Source organism: Suncus etruscus, chromosome 13, assembly GCF_024139225.1.
Source record: "Suncus etruscus isolate mSunEtr1 chromosome 13, mSunEtr1.pri.cur, whole genome shotgun sequence".
Classification (NCBI taxonomy): Eukaryota; Metazoa; Chordata; class Mammalia; order Eulipotyphla; family Soricidae; genus Suncus; species Suncus etruscus.
Genome location: NC_064860.1, coordinates 16,288,010 through 16,303,460, shown reverse-complemented (window position 1 = coordinate 16,303,460; position 15,451 = coordinate 16,288,010). Strand labels below are relative to the sequence as shown.

General features: G+C 40.5%; 1 non-coding gene across 1 annotated transcript; it reads right to left on the bottom strand.

Annotated features, from left to right (window-relative positions):
- Nucleotides 1-14,727: 14,727 nt before the first annotated feature.
- Nucleotides 14,728-14,917, bottom strand: LOC126026502 (U2 spliceosomal RNA). Its single transcript, XR_007501747.1, has one exon. It is a non-coding gene; the product is annotated as a U2 spliceosomal RNA (small nuclear RNA).
- Nucleotides 14,918-15,451: the final 534 nt, after the last annotated feature.

The window sequence follows — 15,451 nt, the reverse complement described above, 5'->3', positions numbered from 1 at the left end:
AATGTGCACCTTCATACTTTAGTGCTTTTCTGTTATGGGTTTTCCCCAAAATATAAAGACAGACAATGGCCGAACCTACACCAGGAAAAGTTTTCAATAATTTTGGAAGGAGTGGCAAATCAAACATATCACTCACATTTTATATAATCCATAAGGACAAGCTGTAGTTGAAAGAGCTCACAGAACTCTAAAAAATTAAATTATGAGGCTGGAGAGATAGCATGGAGGTAAGGCATTTGCCTTGCATGCGGAAGGTTGGTGGTTCGAATCCTGGCATCCCATATGTTTCCCTGACCTGCCAGGAACAATTCCTGAGCATAGAACCAGGAGGAACCACTGAGCACTGCCGGGAGTGACCCAAAAACAAAAAAAGAAAAAATTCAATTATTAAAGTATAGAAAAAGAGGCATGCCACCCACTGTGCTCTTGTTTGGTTGGTTGTTTGGTTTTGGCTTTGGGGCCACACATGGTGGTGCTCAGGGGTTCCTCCTGGCTCTGTGCTCAGAAATTGCTCTTGGCAGGCACAGGGATATGGGATGCCTGGGTCCATCCTGGGTAAGCTGTGTGCAAGGCAAATGCCCCACCATTGTGCTATTGCTCTGGCCCTACTCGTGCTTGCTTTTGTGTTTATTTTTGGGCCATACCAGGCAGTGCTCAGGGATTCTCACAGGCTTGTAGGACCATATGGGATGCTGGGAATTGAACCTTGGTTAGCAGAGTACATGGCAAGCCTGGTTCATCCATTTCCTTCAGTTCTTATATTTTAGGTGTTTGTTGTTTTGTTTTGTTTTAAGATATCCGGGGGGGGCGGCACACCCAGCGGCACTCGGGTTCCTCCTGGCTCTGCACATGGAAATCATTCTCGCAGGGCCAGAGAGATAGCATGGAGGCAGGGCATTTGCCTTGCATGCAGAAGGACAGTGGTTTGAATCCCAGCACCCCATATGTTCCCCTGAGCCTGCCAGGAGTGATTTCTGAGCATAGAGCCAGGAATAACCCCTGAGTGCTGGTGGGTATGACCCCTACACCAAATCTATAAATAAATAAATAAATTCTGGCATATTTCTAAAAAAAAAGAAAAGAAAAGAAAAGCTGAAAGGTCTACTTTAAGACAAGAGAGACCGGGCCCAGAGAGATAGCACAGTGGTATTTGCCTTGCAAGCAGCCGATCCAGGACCAAAGGTGGTTGGTTGGAATCCCGGTGTCCCATATGGTCCCCCGTGCCTGCCAGGAGCTATTTCTGAGCAGACAGCCAGGAATAACCCCTGAGCACCGCCTGGTGTGGCCCAAAAAACAAACAAACAAAAAAAAGACAAGAGAGACCAACAGACACACCAAACTTATACACAAATATGACATTAAATCCTATGACAATCATCTCCCTCAACATCAATGGACTAAATGTACCAGTTAAGAGACAGAGTCGCAAAATGGATCTAAAAGATGAATCCAACCTTCTGCTGCCTACAAGAAACACACCTGAATACTCAGAACAAACATAGACTCAAAATCAAAGGCTGGAGGAAAATCATACAAGCAAACAACTCTCTTATATGGTATAGCCATACTAATATCAGATGACACAAACTTTAGACTCAGAAAAGTTGTAAGGGGCAAAGATGGGCATTTCATGCTAATCAAGGGGTATGTGCTTTTGTGGCCTTTGCCTCCCTGGTGCTCTCTCTGCCCCAGCCAAAAGCCAGAACTCCTTTCTTTATTCAAACCAATTTCCAATACTAGGAGGGGGAAGGTTGAATAATCCAGGTGGGCCTTTACATACTAAAAAAAGAGGTTTAGGGAAAGAGGAAGTTGGGGGAACACCTTTGTTTAGGGTTATTAGCTCATCTCTTCATCTCACAGTTTGGAAATTAGTGCGTTGACATTTGGCATTTTGTCACAGGCCACTTGGGGCTGGTCAAAAGCAGCTGGACAGAGAAACAGCAGTGGAGTCCTCAAGTGAATGGGCACAGGAGTCGACAAATTGTGACTAGACCTCACACCAAGAAAGGAGTTTGGATCTAGCCCATTTATTTACTCAAAGAGCAGGGTTTTATACATTTACTTTAGCAAGTCATTCCGAGTTAGCAAGGAAGAAGGGGGTGGTCAATAGTTTTCATAGCAGGAAAACATAGGTGGCTGCAGTGAGGTATAAAGAATCATCAAAACATTCTATGGAATTCATTAACCTCCTCCTTAATACAATGATTATAATACTTATTGATCTTTACCAGAGACGTCACTTATTTTTGGCCTCAAATTCAACAATGCCCTAAATTCCCAAAATCTCATAAATCTGCAGAAGCAGCTTTGTGGCTTGCATATCCAGTTCCTCTTTTCTCTGGAGTAGGGGGTGTCTTTTTTGTGGCTGTTTACTGCATGCCTATATTTCGTCTTGATATAAAGGTTATCTTTAGAACCAAGTGGCCTTGACTTAGGGCCAGATGGCTCTGGTTCTGCAGTAATTTTCACATTCCTATACTGATTAGCAAGGCCTGGAATAATCGGGCCTCAGCACATTTGCTTGGTAACTAGGAAATAGTTTTGATTAACAGAAATCTTAGTGGTTTTTTGATGGACTCAGAAAAAGGTCTTAGGATGCTAGTAAAACTATATCTCAAATGAGAGAGATGAGTTTATGCTGGGACCACTGTCAATTTTCCTTTGCCCTGAGCATCTCATGGCAATTGTGGGTGCAGGTGACAAAAGATAGGGCACTTGCTTTGCATGTAACTGACATTGGTTCAATCCCTGGCATCCCAGATGGTCTCCAGAGCTGAAAGCAGAGCTGCCAGGATTTATCCCTGAGTGCAGAGCTGGGTACAGACACCCTTTTTTTGTTTTTGTTTTTGTTTTTGTTTTTGAACCACATCCGGTGCTCAGGGGTTACTTCTGGCTGTGTGCTCAGAAATAGCTCTTGGCAGGCATGGAGGACCATATGGGACACCGGGATTCGAACCGACCACCTTTGGTCCTGGATCGGCTGCTTGCAAGGCAAACACCGCTGTGCTATCTCTCCGGGCCCCAGACACCCAATTTTATCTAGTATTCTAGGTTCTCCTCTCAGTGAATCTCCTGCCTAAATGCCAGTGTTCTATAATTTTTTTTGTTACCAGAATATAACTCTGCCCGTTCTAGAGATTCTGATCAATGGAAAGCTACACATGCCTTTTTTGTGGTGAAGTGTCGCTTCATCAGCCACAGGTGATAGGCAAATCTAGGTTTCTGTTTCAAGGACTAGTAGTCCTTGATTTCTCTTGCTTTCTGAATTATAGGGCATTGTGTGACAAGAAGAGCTTGGATTGACTCTCCTGTCCTGAGTTGTGTTCAGTTCACCCTTCAGCACAAGGCTGCTTGCTAGGAAAATTTTCTCCAAATGTTTTCATACACATTTTATTTTCCTTAACTTGGATAAATAGCTAGGTTTGGAATTTGTAGATAACAAGATATGTAGGTGATAGTTTTTTAAAAAACTGTCAGATATTTTTTCTCATAATGGTTTTACCATCTTGTGCTCCTACCAATAACATCTGAGAATTCAGGGTACCCCAAAGGACCATCAATATGTGGCTTGTTAGTCTTTCATTTTAGCACTCCTGTTGGTGGTTGGAGTAAATTTTGCTTTTATTCAGCAAATTATATAAAGGCATCTAATATCAAGTCAAACTGGGGATTTGGGGGGGGGTGGACCATATATATTTGGAGAAGTTGATTACACTTAATATTACTACGATCATAAGAAATTGAAATTTATAAATTCTGCCTTTCTCTCCCCCCCCCTTTTTTTAACCCTATCAAGGGCCAGGAATGTGGTTCAGTGGTGAGTACTTGTTTTTTATGTGTACAACTCAGGATTCAAACCCCAGCACTGCAATGATCAAATAATTGATCAAAACCATCCCATTTTGTTTATGTTGAGGCTATAATTGACTGCTCAGGGCTTATTTCTGGCTCTTAGCTAAGGAATATTTCTGGTGGGGCTCAGAACAATATATGTAATGCTGGGAATCAAATCCCAATTAGCATCCTGTAAGGCATGTACTATCCCTCTGGCTTCCTTATTTTATTTTATTTTATTTTGCTTCATAGATATTTTTATTGCAGAAACATATACACACAAAAATTACCATTTTAACTATTTTAAAGTATGCAATTCTGTTCACTGTGAGATTATACCACCATCATTTAATTACAGAACTTTATCATCACCCCAAATATAAATCCTACTTGTCATCCCAATTCTCCTCCCTCCTATGCCCTGAAAATTACAAATATGGTTTTTTTGGACTCTATGAATTTTTCTATTCTAAAAATGAAATCCTTAAACTTCACAAAGGGAAGAATCTAATATGTGGCTGTTTTTGAGTGTGCAATATTAGGTATCATTATAGATTCTCTGGTTCACAAGGACTTCTGGCTAGAAGAGGGTAGAAAACCTTGTTACTCAGGGCTGGAGAGATAGCATGGAGGTAAAGCATTTGCCTTGCATGCAGAAGGATGGTGGTTCAAATCCCAGCATCCCATCTGGTCCCCCGTGCCTGCCAGGGGTGATTTCTGAGCATAGAACCAGGAGTAACCCCTGAGCACTGCTGGGTATAACCACCCCCCAAAAAAAAAAACCTTGTTACTCTTCAAGTCTTCAAAGAAGAGGCTGCCTCGAGGACCCCACAGGGGCTGTACCTGCGGTAACTATGAAAGGCGGCTTCTTCTGTAAGGCAAACAAGCTGGGTTTAGGAGGTTTGTGACCTTCCTGGGAATTGGATATCTTGAATTTGAATAATGCTGTGGGAGCAGAGAAGAGGCCATCTTAGGGGGCTAGCTATCTGGGAGTCTCTGCTACAATAGACTGCCTGTATTCTAACCCAAGAGTATCAGAAAGGGAAGTCATTGAGAGGGGAGGAAACTTAGCAAATTGCACATGAAAGGCAAAATGGAAATGAAAACGGAAGTTTAGTCATCACTTCGCAACTGTCTCAACCCAGAACTTGTAAAATATTTCATTACAATTGCCTTCTGTGGAAGGCTTCTTCCTCTTAATATAATACTCTTATTTCATTCATGTAATGGTACTTCAACCTCTGTTCTGGGTAAATAATATTCCTCAGTGTATAAACAACACATGCTTACTATTCATTCACCAACAGAGGGATTGCTTCTACCTTATTAAATAATAACACTGCTATAAATATTCATGAATAGCTTTTCATTTGGATATCCATATTCAATTCCTCATGTACCTCAGAACAGAATTTTTGGTTGATCTAGTTTAGCTTATTGGATATAGCCAAACGTTCCCACCATGTTAGATTTCCACCAGTAATAGTGGAATATTTCTCTATGTAATAGTAATATTTCTCTAAGTACTCGCTAACACTTTTTATTGCATTTATAGTCATCCCAGTGTGTGTAAAGTGATCACACACTGTGGCTTTCTTACATTTCCCCAATGACTAATGATGCCAAGTACACTGTCATGTGTATTTGTAAATCCTACAACAGATAATTATGCAAGTTCTTAAACAGGATTGTCTTTCTGCAAAAAAAAAAAAAAAAAGAAGGAAGGAAGGAAGGAAGGAAGAAAGAAGAAAGAAAGAAAGAAGAAAGAAAAAAAGAAAGAAAGAAAGAAAGAAAGAAAGAAAGAAAGAAAGAAAGAAAGAAAGAAAGAAAGAAAGAAAGAAAGAAAGAAAGAAAGAAAGAAAGAAAGAAAGAAAGAAAGAAAGAAAGAAAGAAAGAAAGAAAGAAAGAAAGAAAGAAAGAAAGAAAGAAAGAAAGAAGAAAGAAAGAAGAAAGAAAGAAAGAAAGAAAGAAAGAAAGAAAGAAAGAAAGAAAGAAAGAAAGAAAGAAAGAAAGAAAGAAAGAAAGAAAGAAAGAAAGAAAGAAGAAAGAAAGAAAGAAAAAACTAAGAAAGAAAGAAAGAAAAAAGAAAGAGAAAGAAAGAAGAAAGAAAGAAAGAAAGAAAGAAAGAAAGAAAGAAAGAAAGAAAGAAAGAAAGAAAGAAAGAAAGAAAGAAAGAAAGAAAGAAAGAAAGAAAGAAAGAAAGAAAGAAAGAAAGAAAGAAAGAAAGAAAGAAAGAAAGAAAGAAAGAAAGAAAGAAAGAAAGAAAGAAAGAAAGAAAGAAAGAAAGAAAGAAAGAAAGAAAGAAAGAAAGAAGAAGGAAGGAAGGAAGGAAGGAAGGAAGGAAGGAAGGAAGGAAGGAAGAAAGAAAGAAAGAAAGAAAGAAAGAAAGAAAGAAAGAAAGAAAGAAAGAAAGAAAGAAAGAAAGAAAGAAAGAAAGAAAGAAAGAAGAAAGAGAGAGAAAGAGAGAAAGATTAACTCCAGAAAGCAAACCTTTTTTTCCAAATATCCTTATTTTTAATATTAGACATTTTCATTTAAGAGAGAATTTGTCTGGCTATTCTCACATATACTTACACAAGAAGGGTGAATTGTTTACTCTAAGGATCAACTTTTCTTTTTTTCTTTTTTTGGGATCAACTTTTCAGCTTACATAATTCGGATTTATCAAAGAGAACTAAGTGCTGTTTAGGGGCATTGAATTGCACTGAAATTTAAATCTTTATATCCTATTATCAGAACAGGTGGCAAAAACACTATCTTTTGTAATTAGAGATAGGTAAATATATAAAAACATGATAATTTTCTTCAATTATACCATCTAATTCTCCAAAATAATATTTCAATGCAGGCAAATTTATCAAATTATACCACATGAAAAAAAAATCAATTTTAATTAAATTTAAAAGAAGCCTTGATCCATGTAATTCTTCTTTTTTTTTTTTTTTTTTTTTTTTGGTTTTTGGTTTTTGGTTTTTGGGCCACACCCGGTGATGCTCAGGGGTTACTCCTGGCTATGTGCTCAGAAATCGCTCCTGGCTTGGAACTATATGGGACACTGGAGGATCGATGGTCTGTCCTAGGCTAACACGGGCAGGGCAGATAGATGCCTTACTGCTTGTGCCACCACTCCGGCCCCTTGATCCATATAATTCTAAGCACTGTTTGACCTACATCAGGCTAGCTATTTCTTTCTTTTTTAAAATACTTTATTAATTGACTGATTGATTGACTAGTTTCTGGGCCACACCCAGTGGTGCTCAAGGGTTACTTCTGGCTCTGCACTCAGAAATCATCCCTGGCAGGCTGGGGGACCATATGGGATGCTAGTAATTGACCTGGGTCCCTCCTGGATAGGCTACATGCAAAACAAATGCCCTACTACTATGCTATCTCTCTGGCCCCAGGCTATTTCTTAACTAGGAAAACAACTATAAATATGAGCTATTGAGGGATTTAACTTTTTGTTTAATACCAAATTACATAAATCCAGGAATCAAGGAACCCACAAAATTAAACTGTTAAAAAATACTAGTTGAATTGACCTAGTTGGGAACAGTTTTCTTGGATGGAAAAATAATTCAAAAAGCTTCCTTTGAGTGCAAAATAAATGCACAGAAAAAAAAAAAAGAAACAAAAGGGGCCAGAAACATAACATGGAGGTAGGGCATTTGCCTTGCATGCAAAAGGACGGTGGTTTGAATCCTGACATTCCATAAGGTCCCCCGAGCCTGCCAGAAGTGATTTCTGAACATAGAGCCAGGAGTAACCCCTGAGTGTGACCCAAAAACCAAAAAAAAAAAAAAAAAAAAAAAACAATAGGAACAGGAATAAAATTGTATTTAATGCAAAAATAATTGGGGCCAGAGAGATAGCATGGAGGTAAGGTGTTTGCCTTTCATGCAGAAGGTCATCTGTTCGAATCCCGGCATCCCATATGGTTCCCTGTGCCTGCCAGGAGCAATTTCTGAGCATGGAGCCAGGAGTAGCTCCTGAGCACTGCTGGGTGTGACCTAAAAACCACAACAACAACAACAAAAAAAAATTAGTGCAATAATGTTCTATCCAACCAAATTCTTATCTTTTTCTCAAAAAGTGACTCCTTTGACTTTTTAAAATGTTTTATATTAATGTAAACAGTAATAACAAGAGGAATTATATCCATTTCTGTAATCATTTCCCCAAATTTTATTGAGGTATAGTTTTATGCCTATTTAATTCCAATACCACATCCACCACTGGAGTGCCAACTTCCCTCCACCATTTTTCCAAAGACCTTCCCATCCACATCTCAACCCCACTAAATCAACTTGGCTCTATAGAACAAATCTCTACTTCTAGTGTCAGTGGTCATTGTTGCTCCTTAGTATATATCTTTATATCCCAGGTATGAGACACCCTACAGAATGGGAGAAAATACCCTAGCTAAAAGGTTAATATCAAAGATTAAAAAGTCACTCACAAACTTTTTAAAAATCCAATAACTGGAGAGATAGTACAGCATGTAAAGCACTTGCCCTGCATGCAGCCAGACCCACATTCTACCCCCTGGAACCAGAAATGGTCACCAATCCCAAGAGAAGTAATCCCATAAACCCTGGGCATAGCCAGATGTGGCTCCAAAACAAAATAAAAAGAAAGGATAAAAATAAACCCAATAGGGGCTAGAGCGATAGTAAAGTAGATGCAGCCTGGTTCAATGTCTGGCATCCCATATGGTCCCCTGATCTACCAGGAGTGATTCCTGAGTACAGAGCAAGGAGTAAGTCCTAAGCATGGCCAAGTTATGCCCCCAAAAACAAATTTAAAAAATAAGAAATAATAACACCATCCAAAATGAGGTGAGGAGATGACTAGACATTTCCCCAAAAGAAGACATATGGATGGGGCCAGGCGGTGGCGCTGGAGGTAAGGTGCCTGCCTTACCTGCGCTAGCCTAGGAGATGGACCGCGGTTCGATCCCCCGGCGTCCCATATGGTCCCCCAAGCCAGGAGCGACTTCTGAGCACATAGCCAGGAGTAACCCCTGAGCGTTACCGGGTGTGGCCCAAAAACCAAAAAAAAAAAAAAAAAAGAAGACATATGGATGACTATTGGGCATATAAAAAAAAAGTGTTCATTGTCACTTGTTATCAAAGAAATACAAATCAAAACAACAAAAAGATATCATCTCACACCAGTGAGGAGGTTCTATGTCAAAAATTGAAAATGACCAGCATTGGTGAGATGCAGTGAAAAGTGAACCCCACTTACTGTTGGGAATGTTGGATAGCTCAACCTCTTTGGAAAACAATATATATTTCTCCAGAAAGTCAGAATAGATCTCCCACAGGACCCAGAGATATGACGTTCTGGCATACTGAGAAAAATTATTTGGAAGAACAAATACAGTATGATCTAACATTATACTCCAGTCTGGAGGAAGTTTCTAGGTTAGAAGATGGGCAAGGTTGGGGCTGGAGTAGAGGGCACAATGGATAAAGCATTTTCCTTGTACGCAGCTTACTCAGGTTTGATCCCAGAATCTCAGATGGTCACCTGAGACTGCCAGAAGTAACCCATGAGTGTCCCCATAAAAGAAAGAAAATGGACAAAGTTTACAAGGGGTGTTGGCTAAACTATTGCCTGTAGCTTCCCTTCATAGTCTACTCAATAAACATTTATTTCACCCCTTCTAGTTACATGGTTGGTGATAGGAAAAAAAGGCAGATGGATTCCTCACCTCAGCAAGGTCTCTGCAGGAAAGGGAGTGGGTTTGTAAGGTTAACTGCTTAGATGCTTCCTGTGGACTCTTTGGGGCCTGGCAAAGGGATTGCCCAAGTTGGCAGAGAAACACTTCATAGGGAGATGCAAAAGCTGGAATATTATCTCCAATATTCAATCACTTAAAAAAAAACCTTCCAACTTATGGGGAAATACTGACAGAACAATGAACATTTGTAAACACATAGTTCAGATTCACCAATGGTTCATCTTGCCACAATAACTCTCCCTCTCCCTTTTCTGATCTTTACCTCTAAATGTGTAAATACATTTCCTAGCCATAAAACTCTCATTCACAAAGATACAAATAATTGCCAGAAAGAATATGGAAGTTCCCTGCTTTTATAACTTCATTTTTTGTTTGTTTGTTTGTTTTTGGGCCACACCCGGCAGTGCTCAGGGGTTACTCCTGGCTATCCGCTCAGAAATAGCTCCTGGCAGGCACGGGGGACTATATGGGATGCCAGGATTCAAACCAACCACCTTGGGTCCTGGGGTCCTGGATCAGCTGCTTGCAAGGCAAACGCCGCTGTGCTATATCTCCGGCCCCTATAACTCCATTTGTTTTCCATCTAAAAGCCCATTAGGATCATGTATTGAATTTGGATAGTTATTCTTTTTTTCCCTCTGTCTTCCATAATATCCAATTGTTTTCTCATAGATTCAGGAATAGGAGTTCATTGTTGAGGATATTAAGCAAGCATTGGCCATTAGAGACAGGGATTTATACTCAAAGTAATTTAAACAGGGAAAGCGACGTCTCTGGGAAACAAGGAAAACAGAGTTGATTCAGAGGCTCCAATTACTAGCTCTCCATGCTCAATCAATACATAGAAATACTTAAACAACAGCAACCTAACAGCACTATTATGTCTGAAATCAAGAAAGGCGAAACTCAAAGTGCTTAGAGTAAAGACTTTTTAGTACAGGTGAAGAATCGTTTACAAGAAGTGAAGCTTTTAAGGCTTTTTTTTAAAGGCAATAGTGCAATGGGTAGGACTTTGCCTTGCATGTGGCCAATACTGGTTCTATCTCCAGCATCTCATATAGTCCTCCAAGCACTTCCAAGAATGATACCTTGCTGAGCCAGGAATAACCCCTGAGCACCGACAGGTGTGCCTCCCCCCAAAGCAAGCAAACAAAAAAGAAGTAAAGACCTGGGATTGGAGTCATAGTACAGCAGATAGATAGGGCTCTTGCCTTGCACAGGGCAGACCCAGATTCAATCCCCATATGGCCCCTGAGCACAGAACCAGGAGTAAGTCCTGTGCACCTCTGGACATGGCCCAAAAATTAGGGGAAAGAGGGGCTGGAGAGACACAGCAGCATTTGCCTTGCAAGCAGCCGACTCAGAACCTAAGGTGGCCCAAAAACCAAAAACCAAAAAACAAACAAAAGAAAGGGGCTGGAGAGAAAGCATGGTGGTAAGGCATCTGCCTTTCATGCAGAAGGTCATTGGTTCAAATCCCAGCATCCCATATGGTCCCCTGAGCCTGCCAGAAGAGATTTCTGAGCATGGAGCCAGGAGTAACCCCTGAGCGCTGCCGGGTGTGACCCAAAAACCAAAAAAAAAAAAAAATAGGGGAAAGAAGAGAGAAGACCTTGGTGCTGCATATCTCTGGTTATTTCTACACATCTTGGATGACATTCAGACCTGGTTATTGTTCCACAGACTATTTCTTAACCTAGAGATAGAGTTTTCCCTCTGAGCTTGGGACAGATTCTCTTTCTGATATGAAAATAAGACAGAGATTGGGCAGAGCCATTAGCAGTCCTTTTGAAACTAGGGATTGACCTAAACCCTGAGAATATGCCCGTATCCTCCTGGATCTTGGTCACAAAAATAATCTACATGGACATGTTTGCCTGCCTCCACTGAGAACCTTTAAAGTCTGCATATTTGAAAGTGTGGCAGGTGGCCCCTGCAGTGACAGCTGTGATGTGTGTAGGGACCACTGTACTAATTGACATAATGCCATCCACCCAGGAGTAAGCCCTGAGCAATGCCAGGTATGGCAAAATAGTACTAAATTAAAAAACCTTTGATTAGGGTTGAGAGAGTACAGCGGTTACAATGCTTACATAATAGGGGGTGGAGAGGAGATAGTACAGAGATTAAGGCAACTGCCCTCCAGCTTACCCTGGTTCTAGTCCAGTACCACATGCTCCCCCCACCAAATATTGCAAAATTTGGCCCTGAAGGTCCCTCAAGCATTGCCATTGCCAGATAGACAGGTCAATCCCCAGCACCACTGTCCTGAGCAGCCCATCATTCTCATCCTGAGGCCCCCACATGGAATAAACAGTTTGCCAGACTGGATACAAATGGGCACTGGATTTCATACAGTCATTGGGAAGCTCCATCTAAGCTCCCCTTAAAATAATTTGACTTCTGTGCTGATCTAGCCCAAAATGTCTCACTTGACTCTAAACAAGAGGAAAAAATCAAACAAGTTCATAAAGGACATACTACAAAAGAACTGGCTTGTAATCAACACAGATGTCAAAGTCCTAAGGACCAAGATGAGCAATATTCCTAAATAAAAGAAAATTATAGGGCCTGGAGTGATAGTACAGTGAGAATGTGCTTGCTTTTCAGGCATTCCTGGACACCCCATATGATACCCTAAGCAATGCCAGGAGTGATCCCTGAGCACAGAGCCTAGAGTAAACCTTGAACAATGACAGGTGTGAGCCAAAAATTAAATATATATATATATTTAAATTTCCAAACAAAAACCTGACAACTGATTGAATGCATATATGAGTTAAGATTTTTTTTCTGTTGTGCCAACTTGTGAAGAGATAAAACCTATGGATTAGCTCATGTAAAATAAAGTAATATATTTACTTTTAGAAAACTCTCACTCAAGTACTAGAAACAAATATTCATCAGAACTTACTTCCAAATGTATCAGAAAAAAATATATACATATAATGGGTAGTTAAATACAAAAAGACAAATTGTACCGAACTGTGGCAAAATGTTCACTTTTGGGAGATGCAAGTAGAGTGTCTAGATGAATTCTTTGTGCTACCTTGAAATCTTTCTATGAATCTAAAATTGTGTCAAAATGACTTTTAAGGGGCTGTAGAGATAGCACAGCGGTAGGGTGCTTGCCTTGCACGCAGCCAACCCCGGATGAACCTCGCTTCGATTCCCAATTTCCAGCATCCCATATGGTCCTCCAAGCTGGCCAGGAGCGATTTCTAAGCGCAGAGCCAAGAGTAACTCCTGAGCGTCACCGAGTATGACCCAAAAACAAAAACAAAAACAAAACAAACAAATAAACAAAAGACTTTTAAATCATATCTAGCAGGAGTTTCCTACAGACAGAAGATGGAGAACTATATGGCTGGAACAATAGTACAGCAGGTAGGGCATTTGTCTTGCATGCAGCTGACCCACATTTGATCCCTAGCATCCATATGTTCCCAAAACTTGCAAGGAATGATTTCTGGGTGCAGAACCAGAGTAATCCCTGAGCACTATCAGGTTTGGCCCAAAAAATAAACAACAACAAAAAAAAAAAGAAGAAGAGGAAGGAGAACTAGAAAAAGTAGCATCTACAAAGTAAAGCATCTTCCAAAAATAGGAGCCAGGCCTGGAGAGTGAAGGATCACAGCACAGCAACCCCAGCAGGATTATTAAGCACCAGATTACACCTTGAGAGACTGGCAGGCTGTATTTTAACAGGCAATCATAAAGCTATTAGAAAAAGAGTGCCCATAAAAGAATGAGAATTAGATTGATATTCAACTCCACAGGAGTACTACTAGAAGTCAGTGAAGTAATACTAGAATGAAGTAATGACCAAAAGTTAATTAAGACAACCTAGTTGTCAAGCAGAAAAAAAAACTAATTGTAAAACTGATATTCTCTGCCAAGTTGAATCAGTCATTTGAAAATAATCAAATTACTTCCCTGGACCAAGGTCACAGCTCAGAGGCAGAGCTCCTACCTGGTAGGCATGAGGTTGTGAGGTTGGGCCTCAGCACCAACCCGCATGCTTATTGATCCCCGGGACACTGTGAGCCCCTATGACACAACAAACTGTGCCACTCTGGCACATCTCAGCCAACTATGTGCAAGCCCTGCAACTAACAAAAATATACAACCCACAGTGTGACCACAACTTAGTGTTCCAGTGTACAAGCAAGTGTTCTACAAGCAAGTATGAAACTTCTGGGCTATGCCACAATAGCAAAGGAAAGGGGAGGAAACTTCAAGTATATGTCCAGATATGCAAACACTAGCTAAGCCTACTATTCAAAAACCCTCCCTGAAAAAAAAGGCACTTACTTAAATATCCTACAAAAAGTAAAATTGACACAGAAAGATGGAAGTTGAATGAGCTATGAAAAGCTACAGCAAGCAAATAAAATAAATAACAAGCAAACATTGAGACTTGGAGTCAAAAAGAGATACAGAGAGACAGAGCAAATGGTCCAGTCCATTACCAGTGGGAGCCATGATTAATATAAGTGAATCCTGGATGAAAGAAATAGTTGAAAGAAATGATAACAATGGGATTTCCTGTTAAATTCTTCACTTTCTCCACCACACTTGTACCTCCTGTCTATGGAAGTGTAGTGATCAAGATTACAATTCATTATAGGCTTAACAATACAGATTTCAGAGTTATCAGCTAAAATGATGGGAAGACATGCATTTTCTCAGAAAGATACATAGTAATAAAAGGGCCTGGACAGACTAGGGATCACTTGAAAGTATTTAGGGATAAAGACAGTGAAAGAGGCTGGACTCAGTGATGCTCAGGAGTTATTCCTGGCTCTGCACTAAGGAATTATTGCTGGAAGTGCTTTGGGAGACATTATGGATATAAGAGATCAAACTTGAGTCAGGCTCATGAAACACAAGCATCTTACCAGTTATACTACAATAGTATAGCTATTAAGATAATTCTTGGGGCTGAAGAGACAGCATGGAGGTAGGGTGTTTGCCTTGCATGCAGAAGGATGGTGGTTCGAATCCCGGCATCCCATGTAGTTCCCCAAGCCTGCCAGGAGCTATTTCTAAGCATAGAGCCAGGAGCAGCCCCTGAGTGCTGCCACACACAAAAATAAATAAGTAAATAAATAAATAAATAAATAAATAAATAAATAATTTTTTTTTGGTCCACCGTTCCTGGAGGTACTGCAATACCAGGTCGATGCGCAGAGCGGACGAAGCAAGCTCCTCCTCCGACTCCAGCTCCAAAAATCCATTTAATATATTGTCCTCGGATAGAGGACGTATCAGATATTAAACTGATAAGAACAGATACTACACTTGATCTTAGCCAAAAGGCCGAGAAACAATAATAAATAATTCTTGACTGCACATCCTTAACTTACTGAGTTTGTTGTTCTGAAACAGTCATCCCTCCCATGACCTATTGCTTCCTGCCATTATCTTGATAATCAATTTTGAGTTAAGACCTTCCTGTTTGGTTGTTGTATACCCCAAATGACCAACAGATGCAGAAAGGTTAAGGTTAGTGGGTTGCTCCTGTCATCCAGGGCAGGCTGTGAGGTGCCAGGGATAAAAAAGAGACAAATATACCAGGCTGTGTGTCTGCCCAGGGCCTCGTTTCCACAAAGTTCTTTGCAGTGCTGCGAAGACTTGGGGTAATTGATGTGAATTTGTAAAAAGGAAGACCAGGGAAGTGCAGGAGGCAAGAAATACCACAATGAGGCCAAAGAGATAGCATAGAGGTAGGGCGTTTGCTTTGCATGCAGAAGGATGGTGCTTTGAATCCTGACATCCCATATGGTCCCCTGAGCCTGCCAGGAGCGATTTCTGAGCGTAGAGCCAGGAGTAACCCCTGAGAGCTGCCAGGTGTGACCCAAAAAC